The following is a 10,620-nucleotide window of genomic DNA, read 5'->3' as shown; positions in this document are numbered from 1 at the left end:
CGACAAAAAGTGGTCGTCTAGTTTTGGCTTATGTTGATTAATAACGACGACAATTATAAGTCATCGTTAAATTCTAATAGCAGCAACTTAGCCTATAACGGCGATTAGTCTATAACGACGAGTAGACTTTAATGGTGACATCAAAGTTGTTGTTATAGGAGATGACAACGAGAATTAAATTTCATCATAGCCTATAACAACAACCTCATTGTCACCATTATAAGCTATGTCAGGTTCAAGACCTATAATGGTGACACATTAATGTTGCCATTATATCCTATAACGGTGGCATCATAGTCGCCGTTATAGGCTATGATGGTTTAAGACCTATAATGGTGACACATTAATGTAGTTGTTATAGGCCTTAAACCTGCAAAAAAAATTTATATTAGTAGAGTACAATTTTGTTTTGCATACAAAAATTGCATATGAAACAATAACAATTCAACAATACCAATGCAAATGAAATCACTCTAAAAATAACGATTCAAACAATAACAATGCAAATTGAATTACTCTAACAATAACAATTCAAACATTAGATTCAACAAAATTCAAACAATAACAATGCAAATGGAATCTCTCAAACAATAACAACTCAAACATTATATTCAACAAAATTCAAACAATAACAATGCAAATGAAATCACTCTAATAAGAACAATTCAAACATTATATTCAACAAAATTTAAACAATAACAATGCAAATGGAATCACTCAAACAATAACAATTCAAACAATACATTCAATTTTTTTTAAATAATAACAATGTAAATAAAATTACTCTAACAATAACAATTCAAACATTATATTCAACAAATTTTAAACAATAACAATGCAAATGGAATCACTCTAACAATAACAATGCAAATAAAATCACTCAAATAATAACAATTCAAACATGATCCACTTGCTTTACATTAATAAGAATTTAAAATATACCAACAAAACATTTGGTAGAGGCCTACTTTATAGTTAAAGTTAAACAAGATTTGAGAGAAGTTGTGATGAATCGTATGCATAAATAAATAATTTTCAATCATCCTCTAAATCATCTCGGTGTAACAACATGAGATCTTTGTTGATGGTGGGGGGAGTAATGAATGAACCCTTTCGCAATCGTCTTCCCAATACACATCATTGTCATGTTCTTCATTTCGCTCAATTGAAGATGGTTGAATCTCATACACATTTTTTGGTATTATTTATTACATTTTATGCATTTCTCTAATTATGGGATCTCTAATATAAAATACTTGCTTAGCTTGAAAGGCTAAAATAAAGGAATCATCTATGTATGCTATGTGAGACATGTTGACGCAAGTAAAGTATTCATCCTTATGCATGTGCCTATTATCAAACCAATCACATCTAAACATATACACCCAATTCCGTCCATTATATTTCATTTCAATAATATCTTTTAGAACACTGTAATAGTCTACATCAGATTCTCCTGCATCGCCTTCACATGAGACCATCACTCCACTGTTATGAGAACAACGATCTTCAACTTAATACTATGTATACCACCTAAAACCCTTCACATCACAAGTTTGATAGTATTGTGATTCGCGCTCAAGTCCTCTTACGAGACTTCATAATTCTGGAAACGCATCTTCATGATTCTGTAGAAACCAACATGCAAACTCACTTTTATGTCATATTATAGCTTGCTGAACATTATCACACAAGTTGTGGATTATCTGTTTGTGTTCCATTAGATACGACTCACATTCAACGTAGTTGTCCAGTACATACCGATGAGCGCTCGCATGTTTTGAATATGAAAGTACAATCGGTAAACCACCTTCAACTTTCACGCAAATGTTATGTGAGAATACAAATAAACCAAGTGTCATTTCCATGTTGGGCCTATCATCATGTCAATCTTGACGGTTAAATCTAATATCAATACCACAAAGATATTATGAGCAAAAGGTCATACATTTTGTGAAATATATGCCTCAACAATGGAAGCTTCTGGCCGTGCTTTGTTCATCGCTGTTCAATTTAATCTATTAAAAAATCTCTCAATCGGATATATCTAACGATATTATACTGGTCCAGCAAGTTCAGCCTCACATGATAGATAAATGGCTAGGTGAACCATGATAGTAAAAAATATGGGTAAAAATGTCCTCTCTAAAGAACATAAGATTACTAGAATATTTTTCTTCATCTTCGTTAAAATATCCTTTCTCAACATCTTTGCACACAATAGTCTGAACAAATCTCTTAGATGGATTAAAGACAATGCAATTGTTTTTTTAGATATCTGTGAACTGCAATAGAAAGTAGACGCTAAAAAAAGACGTGGATATCATGACTCTTCATTCTAAAAAAATTAGTAACGTTTATATTTACACATCGGCCAATATTAGATGCATAGTCATTGGAAAACTTCACATCCTTCAACCAATAAAAAAACTCCTTATGCTTACTCAAAATTGTGTATTGTGCATGTGGTTTTTTTGGTGTTGCACTGCTTGTATCTAAGTGTAGGTGATGACATATCTTTCTGTCTCTTAAATCTTTATGTGCTACATGGTTGTCTTTTGTTTTTTCCTTCACATTGAGCAGTGTATATAAGATATTGTCATATATGTTCTTCTCAACATGTATCACATCAAAGTTGTGTCTTAGCTTCAGTGATAACCAATATGGCAATAAAAAAAATATGTTTCTCTTTGTCTAATTTAGATATCGTTGGTTGTTAGCACATTCTTTTTTTTTTCACCAACCTATAATTTTTTGAAATCATTGATAATATTACTTAACTGTTCCTCTAGTTCAGCTTTAAATAATTCATTTGGTGGCCCTTTGAGCTTCGTTTTATTGTTGAACTCCTTTTGACGATATCTGACCCTGTGTGGATGTTGCAAGCTGAACACACCAGCTTTCCCTTCGTATACCACCCTGATAAGTTCAAGTATGCTGAAAAATCATTAATAGTCCACATTACTGTCGCTCACATCCAAAATATTTGTTTAGTTGATGCGTCATGTGTATTAATGCCTTCACCTCATAACTCTTGCACGTGTTTGATTAACGACTGCATGTAAACATTTATTTCATTTCTAGGTGCTTTTGGTTCAAGGATGAGTAGGAAAAGTTGTATGAAAAAATCTTTCATACATTTTCATGGAGGCAAATTATATGGCAATAATAGTACGAACCACATGTTGTATGACATGTTCATATTTTTGAATGGATTGAAACCATCACTTGTCAAGCTGAGATGAATATTTCAAGGTTCTGCCATAAATGATATATGCTATCTGTCAAATTCCTTCTATACTACAGAATTTGATGGATGAATTAGTATGTTCTCATCGCTTGCACACTGGGACATGTGCCACCTCATATTTGATATTGTTTTTGTTGTCATGAACAAGCATTGCAACCTCGACTTTATGAAAAAATATCATAACACCTTTTAAGAAATTTTCATTCCTTTGCCTTTGTGTGGTTTTTATCTTGAAACATTGCACTTTGAGAAAGTTTCGTTCTTCTCATGCTCCTCACAAAAAAACACACAATCATTCACGCATGCATATATCTTCATGTAATCAAAGTCAGTGTGATTCACAAATTTATTCGCCTTGCAGTGAGAGTTTAACAATCTTTTTCACTCTTGCAACGCCTCCTTCAACAAATCAATCAACATGTCGAATGATTTGTTACTCCAATTGTTCAATGTTTTGGTATGTAACAACTTGATAATGAAAGTTAATTTTATTAACTTTGTACAACTTGGATATAGATCACTCCGAGCATCACCCATTAAGTCTTGAAGGGCTTGTGCTTGTCATCATCATCTGGAGTTGCATTCAATATTGTTCCCATAATAATGTCATCCAACAATTCATTGACCCGATCATAATCCTTTGTCATATCCTCGCTCTCATTATGATGCAAATGTATATGCACTGCATATACAAAGGTTTCAACCACACTCACGTGGGACTAAATATATTTCATAGTAGAACCACATGCAATCAAATGAGTTTTGATGTGACCTATATTTTGTATTCTTGCAGTCCCGACATGGGCCTCACATTCTACCAGTGAAATCAACACGAGCACATGACACTTCAATGAATCAATCAATTCTAAATATATAAGGTTCAAAACTTCTGCTGTGAACATGTATCAACGATTTATCCATATTCATAGATGGCAACCCCACTATATTCAACAAGAGAATCTTTCAACAGTGGCAGTAATTTGGGTGAGCACAAATGCACTGTTTTAAAAGAAAAAATACCTTTAATTAGTAATTTGGGAAAGATCTAAATTTGAAAATAACATTTTATTACATGCAAAAGAAATCAAGTTTAAGGTTGATTGACATGAAAAAACACAAAAATACCTAAATGCTAATTGAAAAAAAATAAATAAAAAAACCATAAAACTCATGCATTCTCACATTAAGGAATGCATGAGTTTGTTTATGATATGAAGAATGCATGATATTAGGTAGTCTCAAATAGAGTTATTGAATAAACTCATGCATTCCTCACATCATAAACAAACACATGCATTCCTCACATGATAATCATAACACAACATGATAAAAATGCAACACAACATTCACATTATGATGTTCACACAATAGCGCACGAGATTCAGTAATCTGTGACTAAGGGTACATGCAACACAAATACTTTTTATCACCACTCCTACCTACCTCAAGCTCAGCCTGTTTACATAGTTTATATATATATATCTATATCTATATATATATATATTTACACACACACTTCTTTTTGCCTCGTTATTTGAATATTTAGAGTTTAATATCACATTTGTTTAACTTGCATAGCAAATAACATTTAAACTCATAAGTAAGCATGCAACAACCCTAGATATCCACAAGTAGTGTGTGCACATTTTTCTATTCAATCAATTAACCGTGTATAAATTTTCTAAATCTTTTTACAACACATCTAACGAAAACTTTGATGGAAGTAAACTTTAGAATCTTTTTAATTAACCATAAAAAAGAGTAGGATGGTTTTTATTTTAAGAAAAATAAAAATCAAATCATTTTTCAAAGTATAACAAAGTGAACCTTAACAATTGATAAGAGAAGGTGAATTTCTTGACATAACTAGTTTAAAGCAGTGCCGCATGCCAATATATAGACATTGTTTAATCAATAATTTATCGATTGTCAGGATATAACTCGATTTTTGTTTTCTTTTTTTTTCAATTTAAAAATATGGTCTTTGTTTCTGGAAAGGTAGTTCTAGATGTATGGGGTTACACCTTCCTTGGTGAAAATTGCTAACTATAGGGATTTTGATTATAGTAAAAAATTGTTGGCTCAATGTTTATAATAATTGCTATATTAGTTTATGAAACTATTGTAGAAAAAAAACAATAGTTTGACAAGTGAGAACAATTAAACAAACATGTTTTAACTTAACTTGCATAAAGATTGTAGCCAATACTAATGTTTGAGTTTTCATCCGAGTTGATTGTAATGCTTTAATATGGCTGAACTCATGATGCCATAGACCACTTAAATAACCAATGGATATAGTAAGAGTATTGTTAATAGGTTGATTCAGTGCAGTGAAAAAATGTTATATAGTAGGAGGGTCATTGTTTGGTGCAATAGTGTTGATCTTGGGCTATCACCATGGAGATATTGGTTTGAGTCTAAAAGGGTGTCAATTTCTTGCAAAAAGCGGAAAGTTAGCACTACTTTAGGTACACTCCTCCCCCAACACCTTGGAGTAGAGACCACACTGGATATAACCCTAGATTATGTCATACACAAAAAAAAAATGTTATTAAAAAATGTTATGAAATAGATACGCACATGCACACAAACTCTATTTAATGGCACACTGGTTGTGAGTTCATCGTTATATTTTCAAATGTCCTTTGATGTTTATTCGGAGAATGTAAGTTTGGAGATAAACTAGTGTATGCAAAGAAAAACAAAAATCAAGATAAAATAAACAGAAAAGGCTGTGAAACCAAACAAACTGTGAATAAATCAACAAATTATCAGTAACAATCATAAGTGAGTACTTTTTTTTTGAATAAATCAAAGTAAAACTATCAATTGTCCAATCATAAGTGAGTAAATCAATAAATTATCAAGTAAAAATTGTCATCTTGTCTATCTGAAGGCTAATGACTTGTGCGGAGAGGCAAGTCCCAATTCCAGATTAGGCAAAGCATGCACCTAACATGCAAGCTCTGTCCAGACAACAACAGTCAATATCCAACTTTGGTTTCACAACAAAGTACAAATATATTGTTGTGGTGCGTTTGAAATATATATATATATATATATATATATATATACACACACACACACACACACAAAGAGAGAGAGAGAGATAACTGGATATATTAGGCCCCATTTCTTGTTCTGCTCTATAGGTTTTAAGTATTTTATGATAGATCTAAACTGTTAAATGTGTTTAACATGATCGATCTAGTAGGAATCCACTCTTGTATCATAATTTTTCAACAAAAAATAATGATTTTATGAGCCAGGAAAAACTGGTACCTTCATAGCCATTGATTTTGGATCCAGAGGTGGGCATGGGTGGGTGGTCGCCCACCCCCCAAAAAAAAATTGTATTGGACCCAGGTCGGGTCCGAACCTGACCCGGATCTGAAAACCCAATAGGGTTAAGTGAGTAGGGTCGCCGGGAAGGGCTCACAACGCCTTTCCCTGCATCGCCCTCCCCCTTCCTCCTCACCTACCGTCTTCTCTGTTTCATCAGAGGGAACTCAGGGAAGGGGCGGAGCTCTGCACCTTCTCCCTCTTCCCTCCCCTCTCATTCCCTCGCCTTGCAACTCTCGTCTCTCTCTGTCTCGTTGCGGTTTCTGATAGCCTCAGTGCCGTCGACTCCCTCTCGTCCTCTCTGTTTCCCTCTCTGGCATCTGTGATTTTCGGTGAGCCAATCCCCCTGGTGTCATTGCTGTTGTTTTTGCATGGAATAGTCTATGGCAAGGTAAGCTGTCAGAGCTTCCTGGAAAGTACCAGAAGGATGAATTTCCTACACTAATCAATGGTGAGTCCTCTTTTATTTATGTTTTTATCAACAATTTTTTTTTTTGTGGGACTGGACTTAAAGTTGTTTTCATGGCCTTGGACAGGTTTTAAATTTTGAATTTCAGCCAGCCTGCTGAATTTTGGGTACCAATTCTTTTGGCCATGTTATCATGTTTTATTTTCCCTCTTTTAACAATATGATATTGGATTTTGGAAATGCAAGTAATTTTCATGATTATTGTATGTGAGCAGTAGACTTTTGATATTCAAAATTCTTTCTGTTAGCTTCTCTTAGGCTGCATTTGGATTTGGGTATCTGATTGAATGCAAACACCTATGATATAGTAGTTTCAATTGCTTTTATGAGGGAAATCTGGATTTTCACCTAGGAATTGAGGGGTGCCATGCTTGATGTATGATGTGGTTCAGTGAAGTAATGATGGTCATAATGTGATAACATGAATTTGGGTGGGGAAACTGAAAATGGAGAGCCCCGTTGTAGAATTTCCAATTAGATGGGGAAGGAAATTGGGAGCACCCAACAGCCAACTCATTATGTTTCACTGTTGCACGTTGAATCCAAACACAACCTTGGAGGAAGCAAAAAAAAATCAAGAATAAGACAATAGTAAAGCTATGGAGATGCATTCATATTGGTTGGTAACAGTAAAATTTTTTGTTAGCAATTGATATTTCCACAAACTAATTTTGTTCTTGTTATCCTTTTCTACTCTTCATTATTCTCTTGTGCCAAAAAAAACAAAAATGGTGTTCCTGTCCATTCATGCCAGAATAATTCCAATTGATGATAAGATGTCAAATTTCATACAATCTCTTAGTGGAAGAACTAGCCAATGGACCAAGGATTATCCTGCACAGAGTAATTGATCATCCCTGAAAATGAATGCTAAACCTAAGTCCATGATTATGTGAAGCCCATATAGAGGTAAACTTATTCTACAGTATACTCAACAGAGTTGATATTGTTGGAATAAACTTATAACACAACCACCAATTACGTCTTAAATCAGTTTTGATGGCCCATCAACATATCAACATCCATGAATGAACTGGGAAATACATTAAATTGGTTATCCTTATCAGATGCTTTATGTTCTAAATTACTTTTTCTCCTGGATTTTGGACTAGATCTGAAGAATGTTGAGTTGGCAGATTTTTGGCATTCTCAAGGAGAAACAGTAGTTCATATGCACATGAGATAAAAAAAGGCTGGCTTCCTCTATAAGGTTCCAGAAATTATTCTCGTATTGGAACTCCGTAGATTTGTTTTAGCTTTGAAATTTTAGTGTTTCCATCTCCTTCTAAGGTTGCAGAGACTATTTTCTTATTGAAACACCATATATTTGTTTTAGCTTTGAAATTTTAGTGTTCTCATCTGCTCCTTGAGAATGAGGTTTTTGAAGAATCAAATGTATTATATGTTATGTTTAATTCTGAGAATTCATGTTAATTCACATTAAATACATTTGCATGATAGTTTTTACTGTCGGAGCCTTCCCCTTCCCTCGTGACCGTTGGAGGTCCGACAGAGGGTTAATGGCTTACTTGAAATTTGGTATGAAGGTAGAAGAGATTTCTTACTTGAAATTTCTTTATACAGACTTTGACATTGGGACAAGACGCTGACCATTATTATTGATAGAGGTAAACTGATTATTTCATGTAAGAGGAAGATTCAGAGATCACATCTGGTTTGGACTTTGGAGAATTTTACAATACCTGTTGCCACTTTCTCTAGAATTTTACTTTCACTTGATGATTGAGTGTAACGCCCCAAAATTTTAACCCAAATTTAAGAGGATTTTTTTTTTATAACAGCGGAAACAAGTAATATTATGGGGTTAAACATTCTGGAACATTACAGTGGAGAGAAAGCCAAAACGTTTATTTTATTCCACTATCAAAGAATAATGACATCAGAGTTTTAAAAACATAAAAGGAACTCAACTATCCCTGGAACAATAAATCCAAAAATCTCGATCCGATGCCTCATCCCGCAGCCGCTCATAAACTCTATTCTTTACCTGAAAATTAGTAGATTGATTGAAATTAGACTACCACGTCTAAGTAGGAATTACTGTAAATTTGACAAATATACTAAGTAACAAGTATGCAAGGGATTTGTTTAATTATGGACAATAAAACATAGCATGAGAATATAAACATTACTAAACTACTGCACATTGTTAATTTAAGTTTCTAGCTAGAATATATAAACACTACCAAGACCAAATCAACCATTGCAGGAGTACAGAATTCATCTCATGATAAGGTAATATCATTTGCAGCATTTAAATATATCATGGCCATCGATTCCATTGAATGCTTAAAAGTAAGTGAAACAGACTATGCAACAACTATAACAGACATATACATAAGCAAGTAAAGCGGATTATGCAACAACAGCAACATGCATAACAGTCATGTAACAACCATAATATGAATTCAATTATCTCATATCTACACCTTTCAGTATTTCATTCTATCACAAGCTCAGAACATGCTGGAAGAATATAAACATGTCTCCCTAAAACTCCACTCACTGTGATACCTAGAATGTTCTAATTGATGTTTATCTTTTCTTATCTTATCTTATTCCGCGGGTACACACGGGCCGAGGCAACCATCACAGAAGAGAACGTTCAGGGGTATATTATTCAAAGTTGTTTTATTAACCCGAACATTCTAACTGTGACTGAAATCCCAAGGGAGCGGCCAGTGACCGAGAGAAACTCTCAAAGGCCAAAACCAAAACAGGATGCATCCCTAACTTCTGCAGAAGAACATGGAACTACCACCTAGGACACATTTGGTAGTCCGGGTCCCCCAACCCTGAGAACTGGGACCAACGAGTCGCTTTACGCTCGAAACTAAACACTTGTCCCCAGAGTTTTGTACCACCTACCCTCTCCAAGGTAAGCCCGAATCTGAGTGGGTTAATCTTTTCATTTAATTATTTTCCCGAAGTATGGGGCATTTCCCCAACCTCTTTCTACTATCATAGTAGTAGAAATCTCAACCTTAGTCATTTTACCAAGGCGCATAGAACAGTTCCCATCCTTTGTCATATCGATTGCATAACCCACTCAAAGTGCTCCGGTGCCTTTAAACCAGTCGAGCAACAAGAATTAAATTTAAGTTCTTATCAGTATTATGATCATTATTCTAAATGCTTTGGTACTTTTAAACCAATCGGACACAAATGCCCCGGTATCTTTCAACCAGTCAGGCTCACAGAAGTTAACCTTTAATTTTTCTCCCCAATGTTATTGACATTGAGTACACGTTCATTAACAAAAGTACCTGCATCAGGTACCCAATCCATATTGCCCAATTAGGCATGATTCCCAAACTCCCTATCATTCATTTTGAATTCTTAGTGGACAAGGGAAAATAATTCACATAACTTGACTGTATGCAACAAACAATTTTAATAAATGACATTTCATTAATATGTCTCATAGCTCTTCTACAGAAAGCAGTCAAAACTCAGACATTTCCAGATTTGAATGTCAGCAGTTTATATGAAAAATCTCAGATAAAACCAAATTGCACATACGCCCATCAAGTTA

Source organism: Nuphar pumila, chromosome 2 (assembly GCF_984573655.1).
Source record: "Nuphar pumila chromosome 2, dmNupPumi1.hap1.1, whole genome shotgun sequence".
Classification (NCBI taxonomy): domain Eukaryota; kingdom Viridiplantae; phylum Streptophyta; class Magnoliopsida; order Nymphaeales; family Nymphaeaceae; genus Nuphar; species Nuphar pumila.
Note: the sequence above shows the minus strand (reverse complement) of the source record.